The 24,048-nt window shown below is 39.4% G+C and overlaps 1 long non-coding RNA gene across 1 annotated transcript in view; it reads right to left on the bottom strand.

The window, feature by feature from the left end:
- Nucleotides 1-6,031: 6,031 nt before the first annotated feature.
- Nucleotides 6,032-24,048, bottom strand: part of LOC131979356 (uncharacterized) — a 93,730-nt gene continuing 75,713 nt past the window's right edge. The window contains exon 3 of the long non-coding RNA XR_009395041.1: nucleotides 6,032-6,178. This is a non-coding gene — a long non-coding RNA (uncharacterized LOC131979356). The remainder of the gene's footprint in view (nucleotides 6,179-24,048) is intronic.

Below are 24,048 nucleotides of genomic sequence, written 5' to 3'. Positions count from 1 at the left end.
TCTTATATCAAGAGGATCATGAGTGTGTGATATAGGCCCACATCTTTGACATCATGATGTACTTACAACTTCTGTAACGCATTTGGTGCCGAGTTAAAAAAAAAAAAAAAAAAAAAAAAAAACTTTAGAGAGAAAGAAATATTTAATGTTTACAAATAAAACTTTTAAATCAATTCTTTGCTAAATAATTTCTCTGAAATTAATCTATTCTTTAAATTAAGGCATTTCTGATCGAGAGGAGCACGAGAGAGAAAATATAATTTGGAAACTTTTTATTATAAATTTCTTTATTATACAATTTTGATCAGCGCTTACAGGCCTATGTGCGCAAAATCAATTATGCGGGTTTTTTTCTTTTACCATCTTATTCTAACTAAAGGTGGAGTTGTGTAGATCTATTTAATTCAAAAAGTAAGTTATTGCATTTAAGCATACAATATGACTCAAATAATGTGGCCTACTCACGTTTTACCTTGAGTTTAAATCCTCTATTTTGTTTAGACTAAAATATGTTGCACATGTGTATTTGATCATTCTTGTAGTTTTATTTTATCCTAAACTAAGCGAACATTTCAGTTGTCAAAATTACATTTTCATACACTTTTAATTTGGGGGACACCTGCATGCGTGTGTATAGTTCATATAATTTAATTGTAAGGAAAAAAAGAAGATAAGACGCTTTTATTATCACCACCTCTTTTCACTCTTATGTCTGTATTTGACAAAGGAAAAAGCTACATACAACGGATTAAATATAATAATCTAAATTTTTCGCTTGAATCCAAAATAAAGTCACATTTTTCAAAGATAATAAAAAAAATAGGATTTTATAATTCAGTCTGTTCCTCTGGATGCTCTGCTGGTGCAAAAGTTTATCTAAATAAAAGTTTACGGTTGTCTATCTGGACAGACTTTCCTTGTTGCCTAATAGTCACAGGATTAGACATGTGGTATTATTTTAATTTGAAGGCCTGTGCGAGATAATTGTTGCGCTTCATTTGCCTTCTGCTTTATCATGTAAGCAGAACCGGCACATGAGTGAGACGAGACCTGAACACTTTTTCCACACAATAAAAGGCCGACTGCCTACAAGCTGCTATCATAAAAAAAGAACAAAGCACATTTATTGTGAAATCCTGTTGCGCACAGGGAGCAGCTTTATGTGCGTCACAACTTTGCTGCGTAATTTCGGATTTTCACACGAGACACGGTGCCACAGAAAAGCGCATTTTCTCTAAATTACGTTTAATTTTGAACCCAGTTAGTAACCTAGTTGTTTTATTGTAGTTTAATAGTATTTCTGTTAACACAACCCCCCGCAGAGTCCGATCCGCGCTTCTGGTTTCAGCCAGGTAAAACAAAGTGTGCATCCTTGAATCCCATTTACTGATCGACCTCAAACAAGTAGAACCGCAGCCATTCTTAAAGTGTTGCTGCGCCTAAAAAATCTGCGTCTCGTAGTGTTTAAGTGCACAAATGCAAGTGATTTAGAAATGTACATAAAACGGCAGTGATTGGTGCGCACGGAGTGAAGCAGTGCCGCTGTCACAAAGCGTTTCCTTTAGTCTGTCAGAGGAGAGAAGTGACGCCAGGCTCTGAGGCATGTCTGGGACTTATCTTCACTGATTCCACATTTATCACATGATCGAGATGAAGGGAACAGCTTATTTTGAGAGATATTAGCAGCAGGCAATAAATTGTCTAAATAATTAGATCGTCACTGTAAAGTGCTAATTCCAAGGCAAATTGGGATTACATTCAGAACCAGTTTGCTGACATTTAGCAGATCTGTTGAAAGGGTGCATTACAATGTCACAAGTTCTCTCTATTGACTCAAAGTACAGTTAGGTTTCAAACATGTCTGTCTACCACACAATAACACATGACACAAGTAATACTTCTGTCAGCGTGTGCGTATGATTATATATGCTGGAGGACGTAGAGTCGAAATTCATTAAGAGCCCATGACTTCATTTCCTCCCCGCCGTACTTGGCGTCAGTGGAAGGTTATAGGAATGATTGTGTCAGTGTAAGGAGGGCTAAGAGAAAGAAAAAGAAATGTGCAGGGGTTCTGTTTCGTCCTCAGACCAGGAGGCAGCAGGTGAAGGTGTCCATCTTCCACAGAGCTCTGTACCTGCTGCTGAGTGCTGGTGCACAGAGTGAGAAGTTAGAAGAGTGAGATATAAGCTGCTGAGAGCGCCGCTTCACATTTACACTAACACTAATAGATGCTACAGTGCACAGTGTGACCACGGTGGATTATGTCGTATGCACAGCTGCACACTGCTGCACTTCTGTCCAATTCTGTGATGCAATTTGACAGGTTCACGAGTTGGTGGATTTGAAGTAGCAGTCACATCAGGAGCCGTTTCCCGACAACAAAACCGGGCAAGGATTTACTTTATTATGACTTTTAATGTGGAATAGTTTTGCAAAAAGGGTTCATAAATAGTGTTGGCTGCCATTAAGATTTAGTCTGAAGGTGTAATGTGTGAATTAACATGTTGGGAGGCAAAGATACAGCAGACCTTCGTCTCTTCTGATCCTCGTGGTGGGAGACCACTTGACCTTTCACCTCTGCACGACAGGAGAACTTGTTAGACATCTGATGAGGGAAAAAACGGCTACCGGAGTTAAAGTCGCTGCAGTCGCTGAAAGATATAGGGAAAAAAAAGAGATAATATTTATAAAGTTGCACAAATGTACAAGCCACAAACTTCTAAAAGTGTCATCTTTCTTTACATTTTATTCAAAAGGGAGCAAAAAGTTATTTTTTAAGTATGCGGTTCTAACTTAAGCGTGTAAAATCTCTATTGCAAGAATTACCTGGCCAAGAAGGCAGCATGAATATTTTTGCAACAATAAATACAAATACACACTACAAATGAGTGAAAGCACTAGAAATGGTTAAAATGCATTTAAGGTAATATCTTAAAACAATCTCAGTAAAAAACAAAGTTAAGGGCAGCAACATTGATCACGAGTACTATTTTCTCCATACTTTAAAACAGACATTGGCTCTTCTTTACATTAATCAAATCAAATTATCACAATTATTCCATGAAGTATGGGCAGCGTATATAAACGCTTTTTTGTCTAGTTCTGTTCCAACCATCGGGACCGACATCTGTACAATATTATGAGAACACAGGCCAAACTGATTTAGGTTTCTACACACAGAGATAAGAAAGAACCAGAGCAAGAAGAGATTTATATATAAGATCTGCAGGTACAGAATCGGCACAGTGGTGTCTGAGATTTCTACAGCCGGTAACAAAACATAAAGCAAAAAGTTACACACTATTCAACTTCTTTAGGTTCTAAAGTAAAGATGTTGCAGAAATCAGATGTTTCCTTACAGCGAGGGAGAAACATATACATTTATTCCCAAAGAAGAAACTTAATTTGAAATACAGAGTGAGAATCTTATTAGAAAGCTTGTGAATAATACCTGAAATAGATCAACGTGTATGACTTTATGACTAAAACGCCATAACATGCTCTTTATTACTTTCAAATGAAATAGATTTAAACAGGTCGTGACTCCTCCAGTCTGTCAGCACATGTTGCTGTTTCCCGTAGAGGTTATAATCCACCTGTCTCCTCAGCAGGCGTCGTACTACTTTTCAATAATTCTGCTCCTCTTCATTCATTCAGAATCACTTCCTTTCATGTTACCTTTCCCTCTGTAGAGGCAGGCTGCGGCGCCAGCCCGCACTATAACATGTTGATTACACAACTTATGAATCTCACGAGTCCTTCCCGACCATAGCTCTAAACAAAATGAATGAATAATGAGCTGAATGATGGCCCTTTGGATACGACTGCCTATAGTTATATTACTGTGACTATTTGATTTACCATATTGAAATGCTGATGATTGTCCCAATAAATAATGCAAAAAGCTGATTTCCAAGTGGCGAGGCAGGAAAGGAAATCCACCTTGCATATAGATGGAAGTGAGCCGTGTCTGTCCCTCTCAGCCTGTGGCCCAGAGCAGCTTTATCATTCATAGGACTAAACAGACAATCAATTCAGCAGCCATGTATGAAGGATGAAGGGATGCGACAAGCTGTGAATGATGAGGAGCCAAAAATCAAAGGCCTCACTCCTTCTTAGCTCTAATGGCCATTACCAGCCCAGACAGCACCAGTAAAATGAGGTTAATCATTTGCACAGATCCTTTCAAAGAAGATTGACTGGACTTGATGCCTAGTCAGATCACTCATAAATATTTACTTCATATTAAACAGCTGTGTATGCTCTGTTATTGCGCATTGATTTCTGACGGATGCTATCAAATTATTGTTTCAAGTGTGGTCAAGTTAAAACCGTTAATGCAATGCGTGTAGCAAGACTCAATTATACTAATCGCGAGAAATTAATAATGCAATGGAATTGACAGGGCATTATGTTGGAGAGGGGATTCTTCAGGTTTCTGCAGGAAAATACGGATTCGGAGGGGAAAAGGACGGTGATTTGTTGTTTTTTTAAACAAATTATCATATAGAAAACACCGGTCTAAATTGTGCATTCAGTGCCGATACATAGCACACCCTGAATTAAACAGCTCTACAGTTGAAGTTTATGGGCAAAGCATGTATCAGTATTGAACACACAGGCTCAGTCCTTTGACCTTATTGACAAAATGGAATCGGAAATTTCCTTTATAGAAAGAGTTAATGTTTCCTCGGGCAGACATGTTTCCGATTCAATTAGTTTTAATGAAGCCGGTGCTCAGTGCTTACTGAAGTAGAAAAAACAGGCATAAATGCCTGATGGTAATAGAGGACATATTAAGGAGGAAGGGATCGGACACACAGTGCGTGTTTCTAAGTGGCGAAAAATGCCTCTATCAGGCTGGTAGGAGCCAGTGGCTGGGGAAGCAGTGAATTGTATGAGCCTCAAATGATGCATTAGGATCTCTGGGGCGAGGCTGGAGGAGACTGAGGAGCACACTGTAAAAACACACGGGAGAAGAATCTGGCTTTGATGACGCATGTGGGGGTATCACTAAGCAGTCGGTAAAATCATGCCCTTCTCAAAATCACATCTACATAATTTTATCACAGTAGTTTAACCTACAGTTTAATTTATTCTTAGATTGATGTTATTTTGTCGTTTATAAAGTCTAAAAAAAAATCTGCTCACTTCCTGCAGGAGTACGCTCTCATCCTGTGTTGCTGTTTGTGCTCCTGCTTCATGTGAAGTGAAACATATTAAACACACCCGTGCACATGTAGCCTGTTCATGTCTTTGAGTCTTGTGTTAAGAGTTCCTTCCAGTGTTCTGCAGCCCTCTTCATATGAAAGGCTCAGCTGTAGCCATTGCCAGGTCGCCATTTGCAACCATTTTGAGGTATTAGCAACCATTTCTTGGCCCTTAGTTGTCATCAGTAGCAATTCATTTTCAACATATAAAATTAAAAAACTTTAATCTTTGTTTTATTAGTGATATTTAAATATTACCATTAGAGTCAAAGTCAGAATCAGACATGCAACATGCAGGAGCTGCACTACTGGAATGTAGTAAACCAGGAATCGGGGGTGGAGACGTTAACTGATAACACATAAGATTAAAGATTAATATTCAGTTTTACACACACACACACACACACACAGAAACAGAAACAGAGAGCAGGGTATAGGTCCTCTGCATTTAACCCATCTTTTACACATCAGTGAACGCACCATGCTTAGGAGCAGTGGGCAGCACATTTCTGCCCCGAGCAGCAGTGGGGGAGGTTAGGTGCCTTGCTCAAGGGCACTACAGACCATGACCCGTCAGTCGTGGGATTCGAACTGGTTACCCTTCGGTTAGAAACCTGATTCTCTAACCTCTGGGCCACACACTGCCTAGTATCTACCTACGATAAAACACTACAAAGGATTCCAAAAAGTCTATAACTATATAGACTAACTATAAAACTAAACATGTCATTTGTTCCTACGCTCAAATATGACTTACATAAGCGTTTTTTAAAAATTAGCGCCCAATTCCACTGGCAGCACAACATACATCGTCATACCTTAATGCAGGGATGGGCAACTGGAGGCCCAGGGGCTGCATACGGCCCGCATCCTCACTTGAAGTGGCCCTCAGCATGAAATCTTAAAAGTGCAGTGTAAAAATGCACAAAATTCCCTCTTGCAATTAATGTTGGTCTGCTGTTCTTGCACTGAAAAAAAAAGAAATCACAGTAGGTGGTTATTTTTTATTTGCTTCAAACCTTTTGTATTCATATTTATACTGTTATTTGAGCATGAAATATGTGAAGTTACTGCACTGTAAACATATCTAAAATTGCAGTTTCATCATATCTGGTTAAGTGTAAGGTCCTATATGTGGCCCTGTGGTAGTGTCCATGAAAAATTGTGGCCCCCTCCAGCATCTAAGTTTCCCATCCCTGCCTTAATGTAACGGCCACTGGTTTTAACAAGTCGTTAATGTTGTGAAATGGTAGCAGTTTGGTTAGTTTCATGCAATTTAAGTGTAACAAAAATAGTTTAAAAAGTAAAATAAATTAATGGCATTACCAAAAGGCAGATAGTTACGTATCAGTCACGTAAAGCACGGTGTAAAGCATAATGTAGACCAGATGTAGCTACGCACATAAGATAAGTTAAGTTAAATAACAACGTTCAGTTTCACACGGGACATGAACACTAGTCTCCTAGCTCAAAAGCCTGTTTATTTGACTCGTCCACCACCTGCCCTATAGTGGACCTTGTCATTCTTTATACGATTTTCTCACTGCTGCTTTTAACCCTGTAATGCTACTTCTGCCTTGGCGTCCATCGTAATTACTACAAATTACACATGGGGTTATTTTAATTTTATTTTTTTTTTTGGGGGGGGGCAGTCTCAAGAATATCTGTCACATTTTTTATTATGAATGAATGATGCATAACTGCATAATATCTTGTTTTCCATCAATATAAGTTGACTAAAAGCAACCAAAGGCTGACACCTGGTTCCCAGCCTGACAACCACCTTTAAAAGTCAGTGTTAAGCCCTGACAGGTGTTCAGTCTTGATGAATTACAGCAGATTAAAAAACAGGTACATGGGTTCTCTGGTAGCGTAGAGGTCTATGGGTTGATTATGTAATTAAGACGACCCTGGTTTTGATATCAGTTAAGAAAGTATGATCCATATCATTCACGTAATTCTCTCTTCTCTGATTAGTAAGTAAGTAAAGTTATAAAGCACTTTTCACAGATAAAATCACAAGGTGCTTTACAGAAGATGAAAAGAAAGAAATGATAGGGGAACATAAGACAATTTAAACACAGTTAAAACACAATTAAAACACAATGAAACATAAAAAATTATAAAAGAATATGTATTACCTGTTTGTCTTAATCTGTCCCCCAAAAAAGGTATAAAATGCATGGATTAGTTTATTTAGAAAATATGGGTGTCGCAGAGGTTATATGCTTCATTTGGACAAATGTAGAGATACACAAAAACGATACACAGAGTGAATGATACTTGGGGATTTTTGAAGGTTCAACCAGAAAATTAGTTCTTACAAGCACCAAATCTAAGACCCCAGTCGTGTCACCCCTTGATTAAACAAGCAGACTTGGAAAAATGGTTTTCAGGTTTTTGCAGCAACAAAGTTCTCCCCTCAGTTTATTTTTCTTTCCAAGCTGAATCCCAGTAGAGATCAAATCAAGTTGAGAAAAGGAAATAAAATAGCTTTTTTTAAATGTATTTTTGTTTTTTTCACTTTGCCAACAACAGCTTCTCCACTTCTTTTACCTTAATCGTCCCCGCGCTGACTAACAGGAGATAAACAAGCCTGAAATTCACTTGTCTGCATCTACAGGGCGTCTCAGGCCGCCTCTGCTCTTGTTTGCTGCTAGTGTATGCATGAATTTCTGTGTGCATGAATACATAAACTTTAGGCATATACCAGCAGAGTGACAACACAAACAGATGCACGTAGTGATGGTTTTTTGCAAAGCCCACGTAGCACACATAAGTACACATCTATAGTGAGGAGGCGCCAATAGATAGTGGAGTGGTGGATTCTTCAGGGGTCAAGAGGGGAATATCGTGTGTGTGTGTGTGTGTGTGGAAAAAAGGAAGGGGAGACTGGGTTGTGGTGTGTGTGTGTGTGTGTGTGTGTGTGTGTGTGTGTGTGTGTGTGTCTGTGTGTCACAACAGACAGAAGAGATCCAGCCTCGGCTCCCACACAGCTTTGTCATATCACTAGGAGATTAGGAACACACACATGTCAAGCTAGGCAGAGCCTGCTGCAATAATGCACCTGCCAGCTCTCAAGATCCACTCAACCCCTGTTCAACCTCTTGTTCTGACACGCTGACACAAAGGCACACACACTCACACATAACTGCACTAATATTTTTTAAATATTGATCCCTTTCCTTAATGCCCAGATGGAAACTGAAAAGTATAATATAACAACAGTGGAAAACAAATAAAGTGATTAATAGCGAGAAGCATTGGGGATGCTTGGTATACAACAGGCCAATAAATTATTGGCTGATAATGGAAATATGTATATTATTATGTATTATTCAGATAATGAATTTATAGCCGATAATAAAAAGCCAAATTACTTTAATTGACTTAGTATAGCTGGCCCCCAACTTTTTGCCATTTATTTATTATGCATAACAGTCAATATAGCGTTTGTCCTTGTTTTTTATATGCAGAGGAAGTTTTATAAAAGGTTTTAGTTTTGTATTGAGTAGTTAACATACATTGAGTCAGAAATCTTCTGTTTCTGTTGCATTTACAATAGTGATGTCAGATTTGGTTAGGTTAGAGATATGATATACAATTTTTTTCATCTTTGCTTGCTACATCTCAGTGTGCATGAACTACAAGTTATGATATATAAGTTAGAATAAAAAAAAAAAAGTGAAATCGTCAGTTATCCGCAGAATAAAACCCACATCGTGCATTCCTAGAAAGCATTTTCCCTTGCCACACAAAAGAAAGAATACATCAAATGCAATGTGAGAACTCAAGTTAAAGGAAAGTGTAGTTCAATACACATACAGTGAAAAGATATGGAAGACATGAAAAGGTTGGGATCTGGGGAAAGTGGATACTTTACATGAAAAACCTGACGGGAGAAGGTCCTCGTCTTTCTTTAAGACAGAGTTCCCCAAGAAAAGGAGAGATGAGAGGCTCAAAGAGATTCATCTCCACCAAGATTCAAGGTCATCCAACCTAGTCATCCTAGAAGCACTTGAAAAATATGGAGTGAAGACTGGAGATATTCTTCGCCCCAAAAAAGGAGTGTGTAGGGAAGACTCTGACTGAAGAGAATCACTGACCTTCAAACAAGCTCTCTATCCATATAGAGTAGGGGAAGACATGCACAATCCATCAAAAATGCACATGAACTTTCCCTCTTCAAATAGTTCCCGCTTGAATAGCAGTCAATGGATCAACTATGAATATTGCATGTAGTGAATTGCAGGAGGTTCAGATTGAATTCACTGTGAAAAAAAACAACAAAAAACAAATCTGTGATATTAGAATATTTTCAGATCAAAACATGATTTGAGTAAAAAAAACAAAAAAACAATTCAATTGCGAATAGTAAGTGAACAATGGATTTTTGTCAAAATTAATTTGTAAAATAAAGTAAGAGTAAACATTTAAATAATCTAAAATGTATTGAGATGAAAGATGTCTCAGATATTAATAAAAAGTGTAAAAAGGTAAATAAATCTGAATCCACACTATGGTCATGAAATAGCCTTTTGCGACAGTCCCTTTTCAAGAATGGAAAGATCAGTGTTAATTTTCAGCTGCTCTTTGATTGGATGAACCTGCCTCCCTCTTGCGCGACATGGCTACCACAGGTCAGTGGCTGGTGCACTGTAGCATGAAACAAACAAATAGAAAAAGGCACCTTGTGGCACTTGACTCTCGCCAGAATGCAACTGCCGGCAAGCCTGCCAGCCTCCTGTAATAACGACCGGTACCTCCTAACCAAAGAATGGAGAGAGAGAGAGAGAGAGAGAGAGAGAGAGAGAGAGAGAGAGAGAGAGAGAGAGAGAGAGAGAGAGAGACAGAGGGGAGAGGAGAGGAGGGGAGACTGGAAGGAGGAAGACAGATGTAGAGTTGGAGACATGAAAGGAGGATGGAGAGAGGTGGAAGGAATGATAAGGAAAGAAGGTACCAGCTGCAGTGAAAAATAGTTTTAATATTGAACGGCAAAAGTATGCAATATGATTGAGAAATATCAAGATTAACTTTGATGCAGAAGAAGCTTTAAAGAAATCAGATGGTGTGATGATTTAATGCAGAAGTTTCAGGGCCCCGGACAGGTACTTCTAAATAAAATCTCAACACAAAGCATTAAGATTTTAAACCACATAGTATGTTCACAGGAACTGAGGAGTACAACTGCATATATTGGAAAAAAAGCATTTCAGAATCAGAATCAGAAGCCTTTATTGACATTGCACAAGTAACAAGTACAAGTACAACGAAATTAAGCCATCAACCCGTCCAAACGTATAAAACACCCACAAACAGTATGACAGAGGTAAACAAGACAGGAAGACAGAGTATGAAGATAAATACAGAGAGGAAAGGAGGAAAAAACAATGAAAAAACACAGATATTATATTATATTATCAGTTGGGGCCATAGTCTGTGTAAAAGAAATGGACATAGCCAGTGTGACATCACCCATTGGTTCGTCATCATCTTGACTTTCTGTTGCCAGAGGTGAATATATTAATAGCTAGGGCGATACCAGCTAATGCTAGCAATAGCTAGCTAATTTGGCTAATAAGGTGCATAAGTGAAGTTTCTGAACGTTGAACAAGACATTTAAGCCAACCAAAATGTTACCATTATCTTTCATGAACTAAAAAACACACTGTGAAATGGTCAAAGTTCCAATATTGAAATGCACAGTGGGCCGTGGTAGCAACTCGTCAATCACAAAGTAGCCCCGCCAGAAAGAATACCCTGCTTTATTGTCTGTTTTACTCTAAATGGGACCACAATTTACAAAATTAACATCATGTTTTACTGAAGAAGAATAACGATTGATACCCTAATGTTTTAGGAAAATGTTTGCTGAGGTAATAAATCAAGTGAGAATATGGTCAATATGACTTCTTTAGGCAACTAGTGGAGTCGCCCCCTGCTGTCATTTAGAAAGATTGCAGGTTTACGGTACTTCCACTAAAGCTTAATTTTTTCAGAATCTTGGTTGGGGCCGAAGACTACAAGTTTGAAAATGAAAAGACTTTAGAAAGAAGTGAGTTTAGCAGGTCTTTGTAGCCTGCTCCTTATCTCTGCGTGAGGCCAGAGGCTACATTAGCCAATGTTAGCATAACACAGTCAAGTTCAGCAGTTACATTGTGAGTAATGTAGGCACCAGGTTTTAACAAGAAAGACTATGTGTAATTAAAAGGACAATATCTCTGGTTTTGCTTCATTGATTTTGATCCTTTTTTAAAGCCAGCCATCTTTTGTGAGTCAGACAGTGAGATAACAGGACAATGCTAAATTAAATATAACATGCTTGACTGCATGAATTAAATATGAGGACGAATCCCGTTTTACTGTACTAGTACTGTACTTTTACGAAAGCTAAACACAAGACAGCCTTCTCCAACAGTCCATGCAAAATTAAGAAAACGTATAGGCTAGACAGGACAAGGCAAAGAGGGCAGGAGGAGGGGTGGGAGGAGACGGGATAAGACAGGGGAAATGGGAATGGAGAACAGGAGAGCCAGGCCGATCATTCTGTGATAAGACGAGGAAAATAAGTCTGATTATCACAGAGGCCGGGAGCATTAGACAGACAGTTGGAAGTCATCTCAAAACTCAGGAGGGAAGAGACAAGACAAGAGGTCACAATTATGCCCCGCTAGCTGCACTCCCCTCCTCCTCATGAAGTCTTCTAATATATTCGGTTAGTTCCTGTATGGCGCGGAGGGGAAATTCTAATTAAAGGGTGGGGGGAATTTTGACACATGTGAGGCAGAGATCAATATTTAGCACCATAATCAGCCATTCCTGATGGCTTGACGGTGTCACTGCGAGCAGACTGCAGCTCTCCATTAGAGTGCTGGGGAAGGAGCAGACGGGCAGGCGAGCAGGCAGCCAGCCAAGCAGGCAGGCAGGCTACAGAGAGCCGCCAAACTCCCAGTCATCATGAATCAAAGCAAGTGATGCCTCTCGTGCTCCATTTTGCTTTGCTTTTTATCTTCATTCATCCTCTTAAAGGAGAAAAGTGAACTCTGTCAGACTGGTTTGTGATAGGGGTGCAGGGGAAGTGGATAAGAAAGGAAGAAAAATGCCATAGAGGGTATACGGTAGATCAGGAGGAAGTGCAGCTGTCAAGACTTTGGACTGTTAGATGATTGTAAGGTACACAGATTGTCCTGTCCATTGAGTGTTTTCTCTTTTTTGTTTGACAAATAAATCATTTTAGTTTCAGATGTTGGCGGAAAAACTATTTGGATCATTTACTGAAGTAACAGTTGCATTACCACAATAACCATATTTACATGCACAAAACATTTTTTTGTTTAGTTTCATAGTTTTTTCCATTATTTCAAAGAAGACAGTGTCCCTACTTAGTTTTTTATAGGGCTGGGTGATATGGACCAAAAGTTATATCCCAATATATTTAGGCTGAATATCGATATATGATATATATCCCGATATAGTGTTAAAGTCAAAGGCAAATATGACATGTCACAAGTAGTTTTATTGAAACTGTTTATTTAAGTGAACATAAATACTGTATAACAACAGGAGTACCTTTTTTTCAAATTAAAGCTCCATAAATGGCACATTTAAATAAAAATATCTTAAATAAAAATAGCCTATGACATAAAATAGGCCAATCTTTTTCTGAAATAAATATATTTATATGAGAAAAGAATAACAAACATTACAAAAGAAGTAAATATGACAAACCCTAGTCAGGGCAGCATTTAAACGATATCGATATATGCGATATAGTCAAATTCCATATCACATTTCAAAATATATCGATATGTTTTTTATATCGATATATCGCCCAGCCATAGTTGTTTACATTGCTTAAGAAAATGAATATTCCACTAATGCATCTTTACATGAAGCAGTGCATACTTTGAACACCTCTATGAATCTTTTGTAATTTTCTAAAAGTAGGTGCGTTTCACCTTTCAACCAACAATGTGGGCTTTTCTTTCTCTACCCAAATTTCCCCAAACTGCTGCTAATTGGTTTGTATACAACCAACAGAGCTGAGCGTTAACAGACAGGTGGCCCTGTGATGCAAAGTACAGTAAAAACACCAAATTGAGACACATAATCCAAATGTGCTGTATGCATGTCCAAAGACTGCTCCCAAAACTGGAATAATATCAGCACATCCCACGTTTTAAAAGGAAAATTCCACATACAGAATAAGGCCATCTTGTAAGCTAATTTATGTTATTAATTTATATTTTTATATATGTACAGTTATATGTTTTGTGCGTAAAATATTAATCCACATGGTGACTGGTAAACACAGCAAACAAAAGTATAAGAATATATAAGAATATCCCTAGTAGCATTAAATGGACACACTCAAGTAAAGCACATAACTGTGTGTTCAAGAGCCGCTTTGACTAAAGTGTACTAAATTATACTCTTACGCTGATTTGACAAAAAACTATTATAAAATATAAGAAATGGACAGCTCATTTCATCACCATAACCATTTTAAATTACTGTATTCATTTCCCAAACAGATATGCACACGCACACACACTCACACGCACACACACAACATCAGTGGCGTGTGAACACGGGCGCTCAGCTGACATGGATAGTGACCACTGACTCAGTATCAGGAACATGGTGTTGTTTCCTGAAGGCAAGAAGAGAGGGCGAGGGGCAAAGGAGGGGGCATGTGGAGGTGTGTGTATGAGTGTGCGTTGGTGGGTGGGTGGGTGGGTGGGGGTGATGGAGGGGCAGTCCAGCCCAGGGTGTCCCCTGTCTCCATGTGTCAGCCCATCTCCTTGTTCTTGCATGTCAGTGACACACACGTGGGTACTTACCAACCCAAGTTGCTCCAATTAATGGCTGTCCCACTGCGCTGTCCGTTGCGCGGTGTGCTAGCCTGGGTGACAAGATATGGTCTGGGATCTGTCTCTCCAGTGACATAAGGAAGGAATTTTAAGAGGGAAAAGTGATGCAAACACACACCGCCTCATGCTGCGCCCAGATAGGTAGATAACAAAGACTCTTGTAAATGAGTGGCAGCGAGGAAGGCATTGAGGATTCTCTAATTACTCGGTGCAATCTATCTAAGTCACTGGCATTCTAATTTGATTTATCAGAATGCATGAAATCCCTTGGAATAATGCCCTTATTAGAAGGACAGAATTGACGGGGGGACAAGAGGTCTGCCGAGAGGAGGAGGAGAGCGGAGATTTAAGCATCAATTACAGTCAAAAGGAGAATTAATAGTTATTAATCCACAAACATAGCCATCGTTCTCTCTGCTGCCTCTCTGCCACTTGGAGACAATCCTCTTCACACTTGCCCCGCCACACACATACACACACACACATACACACACACACACACACACACACACACTGCACATACCAGGATAAAAAATACAAACACACAGGGATGTAAACATGCAGAAATGCAAACAAGCATGCACAAACACACACCCACACTCTTGTATTAACAAGTTGAAATATAAAAAATAGACAAGCATACTGCAGAACTGAGTGAAAATGAGCATAAAAAAACAAACGTGTACACAACACTAACAAAAGCAAGACGCCATAAATATCTTACTGCAGATGGTTCCTATCATTTTGTCCACCGGTAGATCAAAGGTCTTTAACTCTTTAACTAAATTCTTGACTGACAAATTCAATTGCTGTCAGTCTTCCAGGGAACCTCAATGTAATATGTGCATTTTGATTCAATTTGCCCCGCAAATACATACATATACATATTGTTTATCTGGTTATGGGCACAAAAAAATCAATACTTATATCTGTGCTTTGTCATTCCTAAGTGCATCATGAAATAGCAAGATATGCCTCTAATTGAATCTAACAAAACCACATAGATTGTTAATTTTGTGCTATTAAGCTTTTGCAACATTTACAATGTCTTCTTTTTGCCTGTTGATGACTCTTGTTTGCCCCCTTGTATGGAACAAGAACATTTTATATATCCAAAAATTGAATTTAGAAAGGTCAATCTGTAAACAAATAACAATAAATCAAAGATGGAGAAGCTAACTTGTAGCATAAAGAGAGGAATTCAAAGTACACAGGGACAGATTTCATATCATTAGAAAGAGGAAAAAATATATTGCAATGTGAATTGCAAGTCTCATGATTATTCAAATCTAATTAATGCATGTGTTACAACAGGCCTTTAAAAAAAAAAAAAACCACAAGGTTATATCACACACACAAGAATAACAACAAAAGGACAGCTTGTCATGTTAAATAATTTAAAGAGCAGTGAAGGCAGCAGTGCTGCATTACAGTAGGTGACACTCTGGTCTGAGTTTTATGTTAAATCCTGTGGTTTTTGTTAAAGGGTTGCTGAGTGGCTGAAAGGAGAATGCCAGTGTGCTGTTGCCTTGCTGTCAGTCACACAGAGGCAGTATTTAGACAGGGAGCTGAGAGGTCTGCTCCGCTGCCAGCTCCTGCCTTTTAAACAGCCCTTTCCTCAGAGAGACAGCTTAGCACTGAGTGCCAGTCAACCTCGCCTGCACACACACACACAGAGACACGCACACACACTCTGATAGCCTCTTTGCTAAAGAACAATTTGGCAGAAGCGGGAGAAATGATCACGTACGGTCCGACCCAAAGGTACATTGTAATGGGTCTATCCCCCCTGTTTCAACAAAGTGGAGCGAAAGGCGTCCGGACAGCAGATTCATCAGCATTACTTGAATGGAGGAACAAGCTCATACAGCATTACGCGGCTGACAGGGAAGATGAATCTAGGCAACTTGGCGCATCGGGGATCCTCATAGACCTTCAGTCATGGCCTGTGGTAAAGACTGAAGGATGGGAGAGAGGTTGTTGAGATAACACATCACGCCCTGTCTACGTCCCATATTATGATGCTGTCCTGTAGAGTGTCTGGGACAATACTGTGTTAGCTGCCAGAGTGCCGTTGACATCATTGACAAACCTCTATGGTGTCAGGCAGTCAGTCACACTTCTACTGGGTGTCTGTCATCATGCTCAAACGGTCAGGCACTGACACCTTTTCACGTGAATGAAGATTCTCCAGTGACTGACAAAAAATAGTGGATGGCCTTTAAGGAGGGGAAAAAGACACAGCAAGAATAGCACCTCTCCTCAAAAGGAGAGACTTATAATTTGCAATAATGGCACACCAGTAGCTCTCGGAGAGAAAATTACAGGAAAAAGCCGATCTGAAATATCCTTTTAACTGGCAGAAACACATCCATTGTAGACAGAAGTCTTGTTTACTTGGTAAAATGGCATCAATTAGGAGCGGATGGCAAAATTAGCATATTCTCTTAATGGACTGGCCTTTCTTGTGCGCCGCTCTCACACTGATTGTATGGAAGGGACATGTTAAGGGAGACTGAGAAAAGGTCAGGTGTCTGCACCATTCAGGTGATCATATTTTTCACCAAACAGTTGTGCATTCTCCATGGCTATTGTCATGTTACACTGCAGCTGAGAGCAACATTCCAGTAGGCGCGGAAATTTGCTTTTAAATCGTTGCGGAAAACAAGTCACTCATTCTGACACTTCCCAGATTCTGGACACGTTGCATTTGAAAATATCTGCTGTGTTTAAAATATTCCATATGCCTTTGTTCATAAACAAAATGATTTGAAGACAATATATCAAGTTATCAGTCCAACGATTAATATGCTGTTGCCACTTCAGAAAAATCAACGATTCAAGTAAAAATGCAGCAAAAACGTCTTTATTTTTTAATAAAAAATAAAATAAAATAAAATACTTCATCCTAACAATACATATATACACACATATATATATATAGCAATTTCTTCCCTGATTAATTAATATCAGCACACTGTTGGGATTTAAGGGTAAAAACTGTTAATTAAATAGAGCCAGAAATTAGAGAAATTAACAGACGATTTAAAGTTCAATATCCTACTTCTAGCGCCGAGCAAATCAATTTGAATGATTTGCTAGTTTATTTCCATTATTAACAGCCCTCCATCACTCGCGAGGCTAATTAATTCTAAAAATGATATTTCACCATCAATGCTGCCGTACGTATCTCAAGAAGCACTCAGCTCCTCCCAGCCAGACCCAACCGCAGACTGCAAATTCTCCTCCACCCCCTCCTCCCCTCTTCCCTTGTGCCTCTGCTCCCACCACCCCAAATTGACTGGTCTTGCACAGTTGCAGCTGAACAAGAAAGGAATTGCTAGTGTCAAGACACAGTTTACAAATATGACATCTCCTCTGCCATGGCTGGAAATATGAAATATTGATTTATGTGCAGTAAAAGGTCTTATAAAAATGATCACATACACATGAGGGATTAATGCGCAGAAGATCAATAGAAATTTCATTCTTGACACTGGACTGTCACCTATGGTGAAATGCTAAAATAAAGAAATCAATATTATCTATGAAATGTCAAATTTATTATAATTATGTGGATGAAAGCTGGCCAAGTGGCTCCCAGGGGGCTGAGAGGGATAGGGTACCGCTCTCAAGCATCCCTCATGTCCCTCCTTCTCATGCTGCCAATTTTGAGAGCAATATTGGTGTAAAGGGTTTTCACCCGTTATGTATGGCCTTGTTGTAACAAATTCCTCCTGGAATATTTAACTGTGGAGAGACTGACAATGGACAGAGCTGCAGTTCATAGCCTGCAGGTTGCGTAGTTAACAGCTGTTAGCTTTGGCACATATTGTATGACTCTGCCCTCTCGATTGAAACCTATTTGGCAGCTGCTGCTGACATGGACAAGTCACAGGCTACCAAAGTACGACATCTCAGCATGTGTCCTGGTTCAAAGATGACAGATCCAGTCAGGCCCTGTATTGATCTTAAGGCTAGAATTGTAGTCATGCAGATTTGTTTTTCACCGGACATAAATTGTTTAATAAGAAAAGGAGGCACGCAACGCCATAAAACAATCAGAGTGATTGAGAAAAACGACGCGAGTTAACAAATGATTTTAACTAGTTTTTCAATCCACACGGGGGAAAGTTTATGAACAAGCTCCCCCATTTTCAAATGACATAAAGAGACTTGGGCTCTTTATGTGTCACTGGGCTTTCTCAAATCCCCCTCGATGTTTTATTTGCATTTAAACTAAGAGCTATTTGTGTTCATTCACTTGTTCTCCATGTCTAATTAATATCCTTTGAATGTGTGGGGATCAATTTATTTAATCAATGTTGGGTAGTGCCTCTGGCCTTCTAAAGGTCACTTAGATATGGAATGGGAAATCATCAGAGTCAGATCACAAAGGGGCGAGCAGGTAATTTGAATGTGGCAGGCAAACTTTGCATGTATGATCACACATTTCTGAAAAACTACAGAAAATTATTTTCTTTTCTGTCTTCTCATTTGAGGCAATAGTCTTTTTTTCCCACCAGAGGCCCACTGTACACACTAGAGTGTGGCAGCTGTGTAATCCCTTTAACAACCAACGGGGCTATTAAATGAACCGGCGGTGCAGCTGCAAATAGCCAATAAAGCCAGCACAATATCATCCCTATTAAACAGTAATCTCGGCAGGCTTAAGAAGTTCTCTGAAAAATGGGAGGAAAACCATAACAAAATGTAATCAAGCAAAACATGGGGATTTTGCTCAACAAAATAAGCCAAACAATTTTCACAGTGGCTTACATGAAAGGTGTTGAGCAAAAAAAGCACTCAGAGAACTTCTCAGCCTCTTCAGGTGACCACGGTTTGCTGCCTTATCACAAATACAGAAGCACACAACAAATAAAATGAGCCTGTCAATCGAAGCAATTTATCGCCACAGATATTAACAGAGAAAGGGAAACAGGGGAAAATAACAAATTGTGCAGTTACATTTTAAAAGTGACCAAATCGAATTCATAAGATCACAATTTGAGAGATAGAACCCAGTTTATTTTTCCTCCTTTCACCGGCTTATGTGCTCTGTCAGATGAAAGCGGAGCAGAGAGCCGCCGTTGATGGAGCCTTTGAGCCTGGGAGAGGAGGCAACGCAGCCTCTTGAAGGGGTGCCGGGGACAGCGATAACCAGGGAGGCCGCGGGAGCTCCCTCCGCTGCCGGGGGAAGGTGTTCCAACTTATCAGAGTCTGCACGCGGGGAATGATTACCCCTCTGCCGGGCCGATTACTGCTGGCTCTCCGGGTCAAAAGCAGGCCAGGATGAAAGAGAGAACTGAAGCCTCCTATCCTGCCTCCAATCATCCATTAGCACTCAGAGCGAGGGGCTTGTCTACCCCTCCACCCCCTCCCTCCCCCCCCTTCTCACCCCCCCCTCCGACACGGGCTTGTCAGTCTGGTGCATAAGAAGAAGAGGGACGTAATCACAGGCGTGACTCTCACTCACACCGGTGTCATGGAGGACAGCGTGGGGCCTGCAGAGGTAATTTATGGATCTGAGTATAAGCACTTCCTTGACATATTATTTATTCATTTGAGTTTGTTTAAGAACAATCCTCGTCATCTGCGGGCCGAGGCAAAGTGTGTTTACACTATTGATGTATGGTATATATGCTGATCCACTCACATGAATAAGAATGTGAAACAGGCCAGAAAGCGCAAAACAACCGCCACATCAAACAACAATAACCGATGCAACGCACACGATATGGCTTTTTTCCCTTTTTGTTTGCAGTATTCTAATAATACAGGAAAAGGAATGAGAAATGCACTCATGCTGGGTTGTTTCAGCTACCTGTGCAGTATCTGCTCTGTATATTTTTTACACCACTTTCACGCATCTCCACTGAAAACAAATGGGACATTTTATTCTCTGTGAAATATCACTAAGTACTAAGACAAACCGCCTGAAAGAGTCCTCCCGAGTGAGTGAGACGCTTCACTTAGAGTATCTACATTTAATGCTTCACTCTGTATGCATTCCCCAGCCGCCGTCATGTTATGGACGGACAATGGGCCGGTGTAGCACAGCTGACCAGACTCACCTCTGCCTATAACAGCACAGCCCTTCAGATTAAGGTCAGTGCTTCAGTCAGCTACCTCTCGCTCTCCTCTCTTTCATACCAGAAAGGGACAGGAAAAACTCCAAGCCAATTGCTATAGCATCTCTGATGAACAGAGTGTAAAAATCTGTCCTCCTATGCTTCCATGCACAGGTCAGCGTAGGGGTCCTAACAATACAACAGAGTAATGCCTTGCTCAGAAACCTCAATCGTGTAATTCCAGTGGCCAATCTATTCGGTGATATGGAGAGCTGGGTCTCGGGGGAGTGGGTCCGGCGGTGTGAATTTGGGACAGATGTGTGGTTTCTCCCACAGGTAGGCCAAAGAAAAAGACTGCAGGTCAGTCCAGAGAAAGGCAAAGTGGGCGCTGCCATTTACAGACTGCACTCAAACCTACACGAAGGCACCAAACACAACACCTGGGCTACTACTCAGTTTGAGGTTTTAGGACATAGACAACTAGTCCGAAATATGCACACAAAAAAAAGGAAATTGGAACTTTTACATTTCCAAAACAACTGAGCAAACTCCACCTGGTGAGAAAGATCAAGTGATACAGTACAGAAAAGCAATAATTGAACATTATACAGTTATGAGATCGTTTTCAGCTGTTCTAGCAGCATGTTCCAACACTTTGGTCCGGTTTCTGGACAATTATTATATGGATACCTTCAAATTTGGTGCAGACAACTGTGTTCCCCAGAGGATGAATCCCCCATGGGGGATCAATAAAAGAATATCTTATCTTTTCTTATTTCGGGGGAGAAGAAGGGGGATAGTCGCACCATTTTTGATACGCAAGAATGCTTGTTGCTCTGCACTTCTGACACACTGTGTCCTTGTTATGATTCATTTACTCATTTACTTCATTTGATAAAAATAAAAACTACAATTATCTTCAGTCTCTATTGTTATTAACTCCTTATAAATAAAACATACAGACAAGTGAAAACTGACTTTGGTCAAGTAGATTTGTCTAGCTAGGCAAATAACAAAAAAGGATTAGATTATTATGAATAAAAATATAAAAATATATTGTACATTAAAATAAAATAAAATTATAATTAGTAAAGAGTTATTAAATATTATTGGCAAATATAATGGCTAATGGATATACGTCATATTATAAGACTACAATTACTGTCACTCATTCATAATAAGTTCTTAAAAATAAATATAGAATAGAAAAGATAGAAAAAAAGGAAATTGGAACTTTTACATTTCCAAAACAACTGAGCAAACCCCACCTGGTGAGAAAGATCAAGTGATACAGTCCAGAAAAGCAATAATTGAACATTATACAGTTATGAGATCATTTTCAGCTGTTCTAGCAGCATGTTCCAAAACTTTGGTCCACACAGAGTTTCTGGACAACTATTATATGGATATCTTCAAATTTGGTGCAGACAACTGTGTTCCCCAGAGGATGAACCCCACTGACTTTGGTGATGCCCTGACTTTTCCTTGTGCCACCATTAGATTGACCATTAGACTTGTGGTTTCCAGTCAAATGTCTTGACAACTATTGGGTAGATTGCTGTGGTATTTCGTGTAGATGCTATTTTTAATTTCTTCAATACATTTATTACGAAATATCTGTGAAAGTGATAGTATTCCCATCAGCCTCACCTGCATTCTGGGCTTAGTGCTAATTAGCATGTGCTAGCATGCAAACACACTGGAAACAAATGCATATTTTCCATTATTTAAAGTGTATATCTTCTCAAAATGTTATTAATTAATCTCTTCCAAACATATCAAAATGAAAATGAAAACAAAATTTTTCCAACTTTAAGGGCAACTGTGTATGTCTCTGTGCCGTACTGCCGTTGGGTTGTAGAGATCTGGGAGACCACAGTCAATAAGTTTGTCTTCCATTTCTACAAAGATTGAAGAAAATATTAGCCATCAGATATGATGAAATCATTACCATGCCAACATATTAGTGCAAGGAATCAATCAGATAAAGCCCTAACATGACTCATAAACTCTAATCATGACTTAAATAGCAAATCAGAGTGACCATCTTCAACCTCTGATGCTTATCTTTAATGAAATAAATTATGTTTCAAGCTGAACCTATTAGCAGCCAGTATTAAATAGCAGGATAATGTTACCTGCATGTCAAGAACTTCTGTACGACAAGATCAATGCCTGATTTGCACTGATCTGTCCAGGCGGGTGTTTCCTATGCTGTAATAGATATAGTATGGCAAATGATGAGTCAAAGTCATAGTCTTCAAATCAGTGGAGATAAGAACTAACCACGGCCTTCTGCAGATGAGTTGATATAGAGCAGGGATGGGCAACTGGAGGCCCGGGGGCCGCATATGGCCCGCACCCTCGCTTGAAGTGGCCCTCAGTACAACTACATACATTTGAGCATGAAATCTTAAAAGTTCAGTGTAAAAATGCACAAAATTGCGTCTTGCAATTAATGTTGGTCTGCTGTTCTTGCACTGAAAACAAAAGAAATCACAGTAAGTGGTTATTTTTTATTTGCTTCAAACCTTTTGTATTCCTATTTATACTGTTATACATGCATTTGAGCATGAAATATGTTAAGTTACTGCACTGTAAACATATTTAAAATTGCAGTTTCATCATATCTGATTAAGTGCACGGTCCTATATGTGGCCCTGTGGTAGTGTCGATTAAAAATTGTGGCCCCCTGCAGCATTTAAGTTGCCCATCCCTGATATAGAGCATGTCAGAAATAGTTACTCACACAACTGCAATGATTGTTAATATTCTTGAGTAAAATCTTAATGCTGCTGCTGCTTCTATTTTGACCATTTCCTGCATAATTAAAGTATTTGTTCTATTCAAATATCCGTTCAAATGGATCAAATCAGAAAATAAAAAAGAAGAAATTGTAATGAGGCACATTCATCATTCTCCGTCATTCAGATGAGAGTGCAAGTTGAACCGAGTAACAAATTTGTTGGCCACGCACAAACAAAGAGGGAGATCTCACTACATGGAAAGACCTGTGGAAATGCTGTTTTCAATGATCCAAAGCATCTTGTCTTGTCCTTTTCACATGCTTCCAATGAATTATGTATCTGCAGTGATTTATGGTGCGCCATGCTCAACCGTCTTCCTCTCCCTCAACGTGGAATCCTACATGGATTTTTCACAGGGAGCCAACTGGGAAAACCAAAATTGCTCAATTTAAGGAAGTAATTAAAACTGTCTGCAATCAATATTTATCTTTAGACGGACCCTGGTGGGGGTTTAGTGGCTCACCATCCCCCCACCCTGCCCCGTGTCTAGCCCCATGTCCCCCTGCTCTTCTCATTGACAGCTGTTCAGCTTTTTCAAATAAACCAGAAACAGGAGCAAGCTGTTCCCACTCAAGACTAAAGTGACACGTGTCATGAATAATCAAATGACCATAACGTGAGATGGCACAATACATGTCGGGCAAGTTTAGTTGACCAAGACACAGATCAATGAGCAGAGGAGTCTATCTGCATAGGGATCACTTGTTCTTCATTGTGTCTTAAGTGCAATTACTAACTCTAAATCTAAAACAGCCGATCTATCATTTTCTCACAAACTAACACATTGAGATATTATGAAACTTTCAAAACTCATGAATAATCAAAAGCTGAGCACTCTCTTATTTTGACACCCTGCAGTCAGATAATTAGTTTGACATTATCTTTTCACCTGTGCACAAGTGGAAGAAGTAGAGCAACGCAGATTCCCAGAATGATATTTAGATTTTTTCTTTTTTAAGGGTTTTTTAAAAGAAAAAGAAAAATCTACATTTACACAAAACAGTAAACTGATATTCTGGTTACAAACAATTTTAGATAGGTGGAATGAATTTGTAATATAATCCCTTTTAGTCAAAACTCTTATTTT

Source organism: Centropristis striata, chromosome 10 (assembly GCF_030273125.1).
Source record: "Centropristis striata isolate RG_2023a ecotype Rhode Island chromosome 10, C.striata_1.0, whole genome shotgun sequence".
Classification (NCBI taxonomy): domain Eukaryota; kingdom Metazoa; phylum Chordata; class Actinopteri; order Perciformes; family Serranidae; genus Centropristis; species Centropristis striata.
This window is presented reverse-complemented; position numbering and strand designations above follow the sequence as displayed.